The 14,455-nt window shown below is 38.9% G+C and overlaps 1 long non-coding RNA gene across 1 annotated transcript; it reads right to left on the bottom strand.

The window, feature by feature from the left end:
* Positions 1-1,899: 1,899 nt before the first annotated feature.
* Positions 1,900-12,659, bottom strand: LOC145691957 (uncharacterized). Its single transcript, XR_014132596.1, has 2 exons — positions 12,329-12,659; positions 1,900-4,042 (listed from the first exon to the last, which is right to left on the bottom strand). It is a non-coding gene; the product is annotated as an uncharacterized LOC145691957 (long non-coding RNA).
* Between the last annotated feature and the right edge of the window lie 1,796 nt (positions 12,660-14,455).

The following is a 14,455-nucleotide window of genomic DNA, read 5'->3' as shown; positions in this document are numbered from 1 at the left end:
TGGGGGAGATATGTCTTATGATAAGTTTAAAGAGATGTGTTCAAAATGTTGGCAAGAAGATTATGGTTTCATAGTAATTGATATGACAAGGAAGGTAAACAATGGTAAGTATAGGAACAAGATAAAACACTTCTTAAACGTTTGATGTTTATTGACGTTTTACGTTTTAACGTTTGACGTTCTTTGACGTATATTGACGTTTTTTCACGTTTATTGACGTTCTTTCACGTTCATTGACGTTTGTTCGTTTGCTATACAATAAATGGATGAGAAAGAAATTGATAAGAATATTAAGTTGAAGGAGTTCTTGATAAAGGGCTTCAAATCTTGGAAGAAAGAAAGAGCAGGTATATACGATAAATTTAAGACACAAGAGCAACCTGTAATTGATGTTATTCAAAACTTGGGAAGTGAGATCAAAGAAGTAGCAGAACAAAATAAAAATCTAATAACTGAACTTGTTCCAGTTGCACATAAGACGGCTTCAATAGATCCCAGTCTACTAGAAACACCTAAAAAATAACTTATGATAGTTCTCCAAGTAGTAGTGATACGCCTATAACGGGAGAAATAAAACAAATGAGGAAACAAATTAAAGACAAAGTGGAAGGAATAGAACCTTTAACAACAGCACAGTCATTTGGTAAGATTGCAACGAAATATTATAGTAAAAGAAATGATACTGTGTTTGGAATAAGAACTGTAGAAGAAGATGGAAAAAAATAAACAAGATAGGAAATTTGGAAGTTAAAGTGAATGGCGATGATTTGATAATTAATGGTAAAACTTATAAAGGAACAGAAGGTCTATGGGAATTGTTAACGACGAATACTAATAAAACCATTGAAGATTATGATGATGATGATTTTGAACAGTACAAGGAAATAATAATAGACTCAGATGCTGCCTTCCAAAAATATAATCGAGATAAAAAGGTAGCATCTAGTAGAGGTTCAAAGTACATTAATATTATCAAGCCTATTTGGGATAATTATATTAAACCAACTTTACCCCAACACCTAAAAAGAACACGACACCTAAAAGGACTGGTGAAGGAATTAAACAATATACAGAGATGCCTAAAGAATATATATGGATGGATGACGTGAGAAAGTTAATTGATCGGTTAATAGTTATAGATGGAGAAGAAAGGGCTGGTAATCATAACTTTTTAATGAGAAAGTAGGTATAGTGAGTATGATTAAGAATAAGCTTTCACAGTTTATTCCTAATGATCCAAAAGGTATAGGTTATTTGATTAAGATCTTAAATACATTACCACCACGATTCTGGAATGATGAGAAGCTTGGGAAAGGATTAGTAAATGATTTGATTAATAAACTTCCATTTGAATTACATATTCCAGGTTTCAGATTTTGCGGGCCTGGGACTAAGCTTCAAGAAAGGTTAGAGAGAGGTGATGAAGGTATTAACCCATTAGATGAGGCTTGTAAAGAGCACGATATATACTACAGAGACAATAAAGATACAGAGTCGAGACATATTGCAGATAAGGAACTGGAAACTAAAGCATGGAAAAGAGCATTTAGTAGTGATGCACCAATTGGTGAACGATTAGCTGCTTTTGGGGTTGGTACTGCTATGAATGCTAAGGTTAAGTTGGGATGGGGATTATAAGTTTTTGATTGTTATTATGTATGAGTCTTTTATGGGTATATCCCATCAAAGCGTTGTTTCAAGATTTTCTTTATAATAAATGGATAGTATTGAGAGCTACGAGTTACAGAGTTTTAATGCTAACACAAGAACATTTAATAATTTGAATGAAGCTAACAAAGATATTGAGTTTGATTTCGACGTGGGTGATGGGTTCGTACTAAAATATTAAAAAAATGCTAAAGCAAGCTATATCAGGGCTTTAAAATAAAATTGAGTGGCCCCATTTAAAAATACAATTTATTATTACTGATGTGTACAGAATAAAATCTTTGAATTGCATGTATAGAAGAAAACAAAATCTTTAAATTTGCAAGTATAGCATAGTGGGTTGCGTGCCACTCAGGAGACTTACACCCACAATGATAAATGACTCGTTACATGCCAGATGGCAGAGTTTTTGCTGAATCTCCTCTCCAAAGTGGAAAGGAATATTGTAGTAAAGAAAGGATACTTACAAGGCACAAATCCCAAACTCCATGGCTGCTTCTTGAAGCTCTGACCCAAACTGTACGGAACGAAGGATGGATCAATTTTCTTGCCTTCTGCCTCTTGCCCGTGCTTTTTATATTATTGAATCTCGTGACGTATGATGGTGAAAAATCCAAAAATTGTTTTCAGTAAGTATTTTTGTTCTTATTTTACTCTAGGAAAGTCCATCACGTCACGAGGTGTTTGTTTTGGAAAAAGCAACGGGCCGAGAAGCTTATGTAAAGGTCACCTGGCTGTTGTTGTCTTCGATGAGAAAGTTTGTTTCCCTATTCACACAACCTTGACCATGTTGTCACTTTCTAACTACTGTGTACGAAATTGTACACTAAAATATAATTCCAATTTTAAAAAAAACCTTATGCATTTCCAGGTGCCGAGTATTATATGACAATCCCCCTCTGGGGTTTATTGAGCGGCTACTGGAAATGTCCGCATTAGAAAAAATAATAATAAAAAAAAAACCTTTATGCATGGAGTGTGGAACGCAAGTTTAACAGCCATTGTGGGTATAAGTATCCTGTGACTTACAAAACAAGAAAAACTATTGTCAAAAGAAAAAAAAACTGTAGTATCGGAAGAGTGCAAGTCTTTTACCCATTGATGTCTACATTACTTGCGGGACATATACGTGCATCCTACTAATTTTAAAAAAAGTTTTGTTCTCCTTCACCTGCGTTAAAAAAATATGTATATATATATGTAGCATATCCTCCAAAGAGATTAATGGTCTTGCCACCTGTATGTTTAAAAAATTAAAAAAAAGTATGGCATGTCTCTTCAAACTGGTTTTGGCACCTGTATGTTTAAAAAATTAAAAAAGAATATGGCATGTCTCTTCAAAATGGTTTTGCCACCTGTATGTTTTTTTTTAAAAAAATTAAAAAATATGGCATGTCTCTTCAAAATGGTTTTGCCACCTGTATGTTTAATAAATTAAAAAAGAATATGGCATGTCTCTCCAAAATGGTTTTGCCACCTGTATGTTTAAAAAATTAAAAAAAAAGTATGGCATGTCTCTTCAAACTGGTTTTGCCACCTGTATGTTTAAAAAATTAAAAAAGAATATGGCATGTCTCTTCAAAATGGTTTTGCCACCTGTATGTTTAAGAATTAAAAAAAAAGAATATGGCATGTCTCTCCAAAATGGTTTTGCCACCTGTATGTTTAAAAAATTAAAAAAAAAGTATGGCATGTCTCTTCAAACTGGTTTTGCCACCTGTATGTTTAAAAAATTAAAAAAGAATATGGCATGTCTCTTCAAAATGGTTTTGCCACCTGTATGTTTAAGAATTAAAAAAAAAGAATATGGCATGTCTCTTCAAAATGGTTACGACATGTATCTCCAAAGCTTGTTTCTTTCGGTCTCTAATATCCAAAGAGACGAGGAAAATGAGCCGTTGCACTTAACATAGAAGATAACCTCACTATAGTGGAACATAATGCACTATTGGTTATCCTACACTGCGGCTGGTCCATAAAACTTAGCATGTGTGATCGCCATGACGAACCGTGGGATCAATAACTGAGAAGCCGCCTAGGAGAGAGTTCACATGTTACACTGCCAGACACATTGTCAATTATGGCGTTGAAACACTGGAAGCTGAATAGTTTGAAGTCGGCGAAAATAACAAACAGCGCTGGGCATCTGCTGTCCATACCCGAATAACTGAGTTCGGGAGTGCAGGAACCTGCTTCTGAAACCATCCTCTCTAGAGTCGAGAAACTGCGATGATGAGCATCAGGACGTCGGGAACAGTGCTGCAGATGTCGTCGAGGTGCCAGGTTGCCAGGAAGGAAGGTTAATACAAGGTGTAGGAGGGGCTGGGATTAACAAGAGGATGTTCAGCCTTGCTCCGATTAGGCAACTCCAATGCTTTAGTGATGAAAAAATTCGTTCAGCAATTTTATGTGACTCTCAAAAGGGAGATACTTATGTATATATATAAATGCGCCACAGGTGTAAAAAAAAGGAAATAACATAAATGGTAGATTAAAAAAAACATGGTTGTGTTTTTAAATGGGAAAAAAAGAATACAGCCGACACCGATATATATATATATATAAATAAAATATATACAAAATATACATAAAATAGGTGGATCTAAAAGTTTGCATACTGGGCCTGAAGAGGAAGTGGCGGAAGTAAGATCGGAGAAGTTAAAGACTCTGTATGAGTAATGGAAGGAGCAAGAAGCTGCGGTGAACCATATGTCGTGTGTGTCCGGCGAGAAATGGTTTTTCGTAAAATATGCAGTCTACAAAGTAAAATGAATGTAATTATGAGAATGAGTGCTGTCAAGGGTATCAAAGCAATAGTGAATATATTGGTTAGATTTAAGGCTGAAACTGGTGGGAGAAACGGAAGAAAGGTAATAAAGCACCAAGGGCTGTAAAGAGAAATTAAGATCGAAGATTAGTTAATGGGATAGATTCAGGTGAAATGTGGGATAATGGCGAAGTGTTTAGCTTCCGGTAGAGATAGTAAATGCAGACGGAATTGGCAATGGATAGCAAAAATTGAACACTGAAAAACGTGCCCTGCACTGGGAGCACATAATCATCAGGAATGAAATCAGACCAGGTAAGCGCGGTATAATTAGTAGCGAGAACAGGGGTGTCAGAGATACGTGCGCTAAAATTAAGCGGTATGTTAGAAAAATTGCGCCGATATGAAAACCGCTGGTCGTGAGGAAGTTCAGGTAGGGTGTGGGTAAGAAGGGCAGCATGATGTAACAATGTGTGACGAAATATAGTCTGGTTTGATATGCAGATGCTGGGCTGGGGAATTAAAACACCCGTGTCTGAAGTGACGGAAAAATCACACGGAACAGTCAGGCGAACGGTAAGAACGTTGTCTGTTTGTATCACTGAACGCCGGTCGTTACTGGTCAGGTACAAAGGTCGGGGATAATTTGTGAGAACAAAGTCGGTAGAGGATAGCTGCGTAATGGCCAAGTTGTTCGTACTGGAACAGGTGTAATTACAAGCGTTCTGCAAAATCCCGCTGACCGAAGCAAAACGCGCCTTCTGAAGGCAGGAGGAAACATTATTGGGTAGAAAAAACGGAACCTTGCACAAAAAGGGTTTTCGATGGACAACACAATTTGAAAGGTGATGATCGACAAGTGGAATGGCAGTGGAATGGTTGAATAAAACAAGGGTGGAAGGTAGCGACATGATACAAGTTTCAGTAGGGAAGGCAACGGGAAAGGGGATCACGCGGTGCAAGGAAAAACTATTGCCTGAAGGGATTACTGGTATTTGGGTGTGGAGAATGGCGTGAGTGCCAGAGAAATGGCATGATGTGAGGGGAAGAGAATACAACAAAGGCAAAGTTATCTGCGGAGAAATAAAGAGATTTTTGCGTGCAAGACGCATGCGCAAGTTGGAAAGATCTTCAGCTAACATATCGAATGGAACTAAAGCCGATGGTAATAAATTTAGTTGACATTTATCGTAAATGTCAGAGAAGAGATAAGAATGAAGGGTCTGATGTTGTGCGTTAACTATAACATTGTCCAAATGCAATAACAGGTTAATGAACCGGATGAGGGATTTCGATTCCGATAACAGAGAGTTTCGTAGATAGGTTTCTTCGGAGAGAATGGAAGTCGTGGCGGTTTGGATGTCTTGAAAGACGCTACGAGATTCAGAAGCCAATCTATTAACGGAACGAGAAATGTTAGAAAGGGCAGTGTGGACTGAAACCTGATCTTTTTCAAGGGACTGCAAATGTTCCTTTAACTGGGCAGAGTTGAGTGTTAAATGTTTAATTTAATCCTCTGTAGCTACACCTGAAATGTAGCGAAGAAGATTACCTAAAGGTGCAAACAGCGCTCTAGTAGTACGAGCGATAGAAGGGGGAGAATTTTGTTTACCTAATTTGGCGACAACGGATGCAGAAAAAATGTCAGATGTTAAGTTATTAAGATTGTGCATTAAGGTTTTAAATTGTGAACACAAAATAGTATTATTAGCCTCGTCACATTCGAGAGCAATGTTGGTTGAGTCAACCATGGGAAGTTCATGGGAGTAAGAGAGAAAAGCAATCTCCGTGTATGGAATTGCATTGTCCAGTTCTTGGAATTCGATTCCCACAGTTATCTCGGAGGCCATTGGTTCATGAGGATAGGCATGCGGAATATTTGTAAAAAGGAGAGAAAGGGCGTACCTGTCAAAAAAATAAATAAATAAAATAAAGGTAATTGAAGAAAGTGTTACCGAAAGAGAGAAAAAAAAGTCCATGTTACGCATCTATTGTGAAAGTGAAAGTATTGACTCATAAGCAGACAATCGACAACACAAAATGATCGATTCGAGTCAACGAATCGTGTGGTCGTTGTTCGAAATGACTTAAAAAATCACAAAGAACACCAGAACGCATTATTGGAACACGAAAGTTGCCCAGAAAAGAAACTAATTGCCTATTATTATTATTATTATTATTATTATTATTATTATTATTATTATTATTATTATTGCTAAAAATATGTAATGAAATGTACAAGCATGTTCGAAAGACAACGTCGAAAGAACATGGGAAAAAGGATATGTAAATGGGATGGAAGCTAGACCTTTTTTTTTTGTAAGGCACAAGGGGAAAAGGGAAAATTGAAGGAAAAGATTATGGGCGGGATCAACGAGATAGGAGGGGAAGGGAAACCAGCTTGCTCCTTGGAGTGGGGTTACATCATGATTTGTGATTCTGTATGTAGCGTTTGTATTTGGTACGAAACATGACGTCAGTGTGAGTGTCAGGTATGTATAACTTGAGACGCGACTGTGCTATGGGCGTAGGCTTGTTTTGGATGTCTACAATGTTCGTGTTGTCATCAAGTCGACGAATGATCTTAAATGGCCCATTATAGGCTGGCATCAACGGACGGCACTGACCAGGCTTAGCGTATAAGTTGGAGACCATGACGTCAGCGCCTGGGGGAAAAAATGTGGGAGGGTGTTTGGACTCTTGTTTCCGTTTGAGATTGGAAAATACTTCCTGTCGTTTAAGTTCTACAAGCTGACGCATTTCTATTGCAGCGGCGAGCCGTGTATGTAGGTCAGAGTGATCCCTCGGGGTACGAAATATCTGATCAAGAGGTAACCGTGGTGACTCGCCGTATAAAATTTGGTGCGGTGAAAAGCCATGAAAGAGAGGAGTGAAATTTAGAGAAGCGACAGCTTCTTGCAAAAAACGTGGCCAGTGACTATGATTATCGCGTGATAAAAACTTAAGCGCGACCTGTAGATTCCCAATCCTTGATTCAACATGGCCTAAAGTTTTGTGATTTTGGGGCAAAGCGTAAGATACTTGAATTCCCAGACTCTGTAAAAAAGCTTTACTTTTTTGTGATGTATGAGAGCTTTGGGCGTCTAAAAATACCTTAGTAGGAGTGCCAAGGCGAAGAACAATTTGATCCATAAAGAAGGATATAAATTCTTCGGAAGTTGGAGATTTAATGGGGTGGGCTATGACGTAACTGCTCAGGTGGTCTGTTGCAACATAAAACCAACAAAATCCATCGCCTTCTGATGGCATCAATTTTCCACATAAGTCAATAGAAATATGGGAAAAGAGCGTGGCCGGAGGATGACGCTGTACTGGGTCATTATTAGGAGAGTATGCGCGTTTGAACATGGCGCACTCAACACATGACTGTATACGATTGTACAACCACTTGGACGGCCCTGGAATGTAATAACGCTGCCGGATGAGATAAAATAATTTTGTATAGCCTGGGTGTGTCAAGCATTGTGTGTGCAGCTCGTGAAAAATTGAATCCCGTAGTGAGATGGGAATACACAACAATTGGCGCGGTGCTGAACGGGGAGGTACTTTCCGATACAAGACTCCATTAATAAACATATAATACTTTTCCCACTGGTGATATCTAGGGTGGTTGAGGTCTGGTGCTTGGAGTGTACGGATAATTTCTCCAAAAAACGGGTCCTCTCGTTGCAACCGTGAAATGTCGATGGTAGCATCCAAAGTTAAGAGCTGAAATTAATGATCATCCTCCTCTAACATGTCTAGGGTCTCCTGGGTAACAGGCTGGGGGTAGCGTGACAATAAGTCAGCTATACAGTTATTGACGCCCCGTATGTGTTTAATGGTAAATGTAAAAGAATTGATATACGAAACCCATCGCGCGAGTTTCGCTGTAAACTTAGCGGTACTAGAGATGGAAACTAACGCTTTAGAATCGGTTAGAACTGTAAAATGGGAGCCAATTAAATACTTTGACAATTTTTTGAGAGAAAAATAAAGACTAAATAATTCTATTTCGTACACGGGCATGGGTGTAATGCGTTTCGGAAGCCTACTGGATAAGTAAATTACAGGATGGAGAGTGTCAGAGCCACGTTTACGCTGCAAGAGACATGCTCCCACGCCTTGATTGGACCCATCAATCATCAAGACATGCTCAGTGTTAGTGGTGGAGAAAAGGGTTAAGACCGGAGGAGTAGTGAGCAGGCGCTTCATCTCGTCGAAGGCGTTCTCCATTTCAGATGTCCAGACTAATTTCTTGGGTTTGCCAGCCAGAGCTTGATACAAAGGTGCTAAGCGGAGAGAGATGTTAGGGAAAAAGTTGCGGTAAAAATTAACACTGGCCAGCCATGATTTTAGTTCACGCAAAGTAGTCGGCCGCGGCAATTTAGTTATGGCGTCAGTTTTTTCGGGGTCTGGCGTGACTGTACCATCAGAAATAATGAAACCGAGACATTTAACTGCAGTTAAGCCAAAATGAGATTTCTTAAGATTAAATAAAAGGCCATGTTTCTGTGCCGTGTGGAGCACATGCTGGAGCGTATCAAGCAGTTCATCGAAAGTTGGGGCGTGGATATAGCAATCGTCGATGTATGTTATGAAACGTGATGATGGTATATCTTTAAAAATTTCTCTGAGCACTCTCTGCAAGGAAATTGAACTATTAATGAACCCCATGGGGAGAGATGTCAGCTGAAACTGTGTAGCTGGTAAATCTAAATCCCTAACGGAAAATGCCGTTGCTTCTCTATCCTCCTTAACCAAAGGGAGCTGGTGGAAGCTCGAGAGGAGGTCCATGGATATGTAGTACTTGGAATCTGCTAAGGCTTCTAAAACGTCCGTTAATGGCTGAATTGGTTCTGAAATAGCATCACAATGTTGATTGAGCTGACGCAGGTCATATACCAATCTCGGGACCTCGGAATGCGGTTTGGGAACCGCTAAAATATTGTTCCTATAACTTGATTCGGACGGCTCGATAACTTTTTGCTGTATGAGTTTTAAGAGTTCTCGCTTCACCTGAGGGCGTAGACGGTACGGAATTGAAAACTGGGGTGAAACAAACGGGCGCCTATCTCGGAGATTAAGAGAAGCTTCAAACGTACGGATTTTCGAAAAATCTGTAGGACTCCAATTAAAAGAAACGGCGTTTTTGGTTAGGATGTATAGAAGGCGGTCCTGTTGAGCATTTGGAAGCTGGCTGTTAATGTTAAATTTTTGAGGATCAATTAAATGTTTGATTTGAGTTAACCTCTCACTAACAAACTGTTGAGCATCCTTAATGGATGGTTCATATAGCTTTCGGACTGTGTTAATTCGAAGTGTCTTATCATCGTGGCGATAGGGTGTCCCTAAAACAACTGGTGTGTTTTTACGTAATGTTTGCCATCGGTTGGTCGGGTTGACCAAGAGGACGGCAGGATTGGAGCTGTTAGTAAGCACATCCAGAGGGATACATCCCCTAAGGCGAGGTAGCAATGGTATGTCTAATATGTATTCTGGGTGTGGGGAGTCCAATGGTAGAGTAAGACTCACCAATGTTATTTGCTTGGGAGGCAGCGCCACCCTAGACTTAGTGACAAAAGTGTACTTATCGCTCGCGATGCTGCTAGTAAGGATCAGGTTAGTGAGAGAAACTTGTGTCGGCCCTGGACGCCCTGGTGTGGTTTGGTTCTCGTCAAAATGATGCAAGGTCAAAACGTTATGAAAATAATCAATTTGACAAAAATGTGCTCTGAGAAATTCATTACCGATCAGGGTTGGAAAATTTTGCAAGGGGATTACCCGAAAGAGAATCTTGAATTTCATGCCTTGTAAGTTGACAGTAAGTGACACAGCCTGCGTAAGTGTAAGAGGTGTGTTACTGAGGCCATGAACGATGGTCCGTAACGCAAATGGTTTTGCAGATGGAGGAAGACGTGAAAGGGGAATCAGAGACGATTCTGCCCCGCTGTCCAGACAAAATTGATGTTTAAAACCATCTATATCGCCATGAATAAAGGCCAGTTGCCTTTTGTACCATATGGGTATGTGGACTGGTGTAGGAGCCTGCGGAGCCATCACTGCGTGGCCCGCTTGCTTGCAGCGTTTTTTGAACGAGATTTCTTTTGACGGCGGTTGTGGGTTGTGGGAGGGAGCACCTGGGGATAGGACCATGGGTATGGAAAAGGAAAAGGCGGTATTTGCACATGATTTGCCAGAACTGAGTGCTGGGTGGGATAGGATTTGTTTTTAGGAGTGGAGCCTCGGGAATCACGGTGGTGGGATTTGGCTGTAGTATCACATGGAGAAGTATGATGGGCGCAGTGATGGTCACACTTATAAGTCACCGGAGTGCATCCATGAGATGTGCAACAGTTGTTCTGGCTGCAAGATGATGGAAGGTTGCGAACCGGAGAGGCGTGAACGGAAGAATGGTTCCCATTGGGAGGTCTCGAATGGGACCTGTCCCTATTGAAACTGTGATGGTGACGATCAGCAGAGCGGCCCCGCGCTGAGGAACGATGCTGATAGTGCTCGTCGTCACGGGATCGGTCCCGGGGGGAAATAGTTCGAGAATGTCTCCGATCAGGTGTTGGGTAACGCTCGCGAGAGGGGTCACGTTTTTGGCTAGGGGTGTACCTATCTTTAGAGTAATCGCGGTATGACTTATCGTATGAGTGGTCTCGCTGACCACTGTGGCGTTCGGAGCGTTCACTAAAGGAAGGGTGATACGACCTGGGTCGGTCATATGTAGCGAACGAAACTTGGGGTGGCGGTGTTTGAGCATTAGAAAGCGTATTGAGTTGAATTTGGAGGTTCTCTAATTTGTTAATAATACTTGCAAGATCGTCAGTATTGGATGAAGGAGCTACAGCAGGAGTTGGATTGAGTCCCTGACTGCGTCGTGATACTAAAAAATCAGCTTTTTCACGAAGCGTTGCAAATGATATGAGGTCATCAAAATTATCAAAAGTTTTATGGGAAAAATCAACTATAAAAGAGGGCAAAAGTCCTGCAATTGCATCAGCCAAAAAATCCTTAAAAACGAATTCAGCGCCAGTTTTTGTATGCAAGGTGCGTTTTTCATATAAATAGTGGGTAATGGGTTCGTCCGGGTGCTGCCACCTATTTCGATAAATTTCTATGGCAGAGAGTCTAGCTAATTGTGGCCCAAAACTGCTTCAGAAACTGATCTTTGAGGTTATCCCAAGTGAGCGTCGCGAGAGCTGTGCTATGAGTTTGAAACCAGTGAGAAGGAGGGCCCGCTAAGCAATGTTCAAAAATCGATTTTTTCTTTGCTTCATTCCACCCATTAATGGCTGCGAGTCTATCAAATTTTGAAAGAAATAATTCTGCGTCTTCCCCGGGAGCCGCGGAAAAAATGTCAGGAATACTAGTAGGGGAGAGAGGGGCCCTAGCCATCATGAATCAAATAAAATGCTCACAAAAGAAAAAAATGGTTTTGAGAGTCAACAAAAACTGCAGAAAAAGTAAAAAAAATAAATAAAACAGCATCAGATATAGCCAATCTAGAGCAAAAGAAAACTCATTGCCATCAAAACATGTCTGAATAAAATTTGTCATTCATCATTTGCATCTTCGCCGGGAGAGCCATAAAATATTAAAAAAATGCTAAAGCAAGCTATATCAGGGCTTTAAAATAAAATTGAGTGGCCCCATTTAAAAATACAATTTATTATTACTGATGTGTACAGAATAAAATCTTTGAATTGCATGTATAGAAGAAAACAAAATCTTTAAATTTGCAAGTATAGCATAGTGGGTTGCGTGCCACTCAGGAGACTTACACCCACAATGATAAATGACTCGTTACATGCCAGATGGCAGAGTTTTTGCTGAATCTCCTCTCCAAAGTGGAAAGGAATATTGTAGTAAAGAAAGGATACTTACAAGGCACAAATCCCAAACTCCATGGCTGCTTCTTGAAGCTCTGACCCAAACTGTACGGAACGAAGGATGGATCAATTTTCTTGCCTTCTGCCTCTTGCCCGTGCTTTTTATATTATTGAATCTCGTGACGTATGATGGTGAAAAATCCAAAAATTGTTTTCAGTAAGTATTTTTGTTCTTATTTTACTCTAGGAAAGTCCATCACGTCACGAGGTGTTTGTTTTGGAAAAAGCAACGGGCCGAGAAGCTTATGTAAAGGTCACCTGGCTGTTGTTGTCTTCGATGAGAAAGTTTGTTTCCCTATTCACACAACCTTGACCATGTTGTCACTTTCTAACTACTGTGTACGAAATTGTACACAAAAATATAATTCCAATTTAAAAAAAGACCTTATGCATTTCCAGGTGCCGAGTATTATATGACAGTACATCCACACAAAGCAGATTGTCATATGACTTTTGAAGTTGTTGGTGCATCAGTTGGAGGAACATTTGGTGCAAACGATACTATAAAACTTGTAGATAACTTCTTCCCATTCTTCTTTTCTCAAATTGAGGTTAGAAAGCATGGAGTTGTTATAGATAAGATTGAGCTACCTGGAATAACATCTACAGCTGTCGGAACATTAAAGATTTCCAAGCCAGAAGTTGAATATTTAAAACAAGCAGGATTTGAAACAGATGATAAACTTGGTCTAAGAAAGGACTTTAGTGTTTTGTATCCATTAAGATTAATTCCAGGCTTCTTAAGTGATTACAAAGAGGTTATGTGGAAAGGTGGATTGAGAATAACATTTACAAAAGCTAACAACAATAACGATGTTTTGTACAAATGGACTGGATCGGGAGCAGCTCCTCATGATGGAAAAATAACAATAAAAAGTATGGAGATAAGAATGCCTATTGTTGAATACGAGTCTAATTACGAAAACAAGTTAAAGTTGAATATTCTTAAAGAACCAAAAATCATGTTTTCATTCCATACTTAGCAATGTGTTCAGAAGACTGTTGTAGGTTCGTTCTTGGAGTTTGATGTTACTACTCAATTTAATTCTAGACAATTTGATATGCCTGATTTCGTAGTTGTAATGTTCCAAACTGATAGAAGTGGTAAACAAACGGTAGATGCAAGTAAGTTTGATCATTGTAAGGTAAAGAATATCTATCTTAAGAATGGGAGGAATGAGGTATTTCCAAAAGAATCAAGAAACTTAGATATTGCTAACAAGGATTATTTTAAGATGTACGAAGACTATACTGCATTTAAGAGAATAACATGTGGTAACACTGAAATGTACTATGACCCTAAAGAGTTTATAGATAACAGACCAATGTATGTGATTAATTGCAGTAAGAGGAAGAATGTATCGGTAAATGAGAGAACAAACAATGATTGTTGTAGACTTTGCAGAAGCTGTGGCTGGTGATACTATATGTTATGCGATTTTAATTGGACGAAAGAACTTTACATATGATCCTAAGAATGAGAAAGTAGTAGAAGAGTTTTAGATAGTTAACAAAATATCAAAAACAGTATTCGACTTTAATGGGTATCGAAAAGATACTCTTGCATCCTCAAACCGTTTTCATTAACGATTGTTTTATGGAAGTTTTTCCATCAAACGAAATTGTCGAAAATGATTAAATATTTTTGGTGAAGATAAAAATTGAAAAGTGTTCATTGATTTTCTATATAATAAATACGATGGCAAAACACGTTGATTTTTTAAACAACCTTGGAAGTCTTGAACAAAAACAGGTTATTGGATTAAGAGAATTAGAATTAAATACGGAATATAAAATTGTAAAAATGGAAAAGATTAAAACTAAGTTTGGAAAGAGCATATTAGTTGAGTGTGAGAAGTTCAAGTTTTTCTTCCACCTAGATTTACAAAACACTTAACAGATAAAATAATTGATGAGATCGTTAAAGAAGGAATAAAAATCAAATACACTGGTCTAAAAGGTAACTATCCAACTGTTGAGTTCTGTATGTAAATCCAAAAAATGAACGAAAATGAACAAAAATATGTTGTCATAAGTAAAAAATGGAGTGTTTAGAAATGGATCCTCAAAAAAAGTTCATTCTTACTAATAACTTCAATGTAATTGTGAAAAATGTGCAAAC

This window comes from Thermobia domestica, chromosome 8, assembly GCF_964235325.1.
Source record: "Thermobia domestica chromosome 8, izTheDome1.hap1.1, whole genome shotgun sequence".
Lineage (NCBI taxonomy): Eukaryota > Metazoa > Arthropoda > Insecta > Zygentoma > Lepismatidae > Thermobia > Thermobia domestica.
The sequence above is the reverse complement of the archived record's forward strand: the minus strand, read 5'-3'. Positions and strand labels throughout refer to the sequence as shown.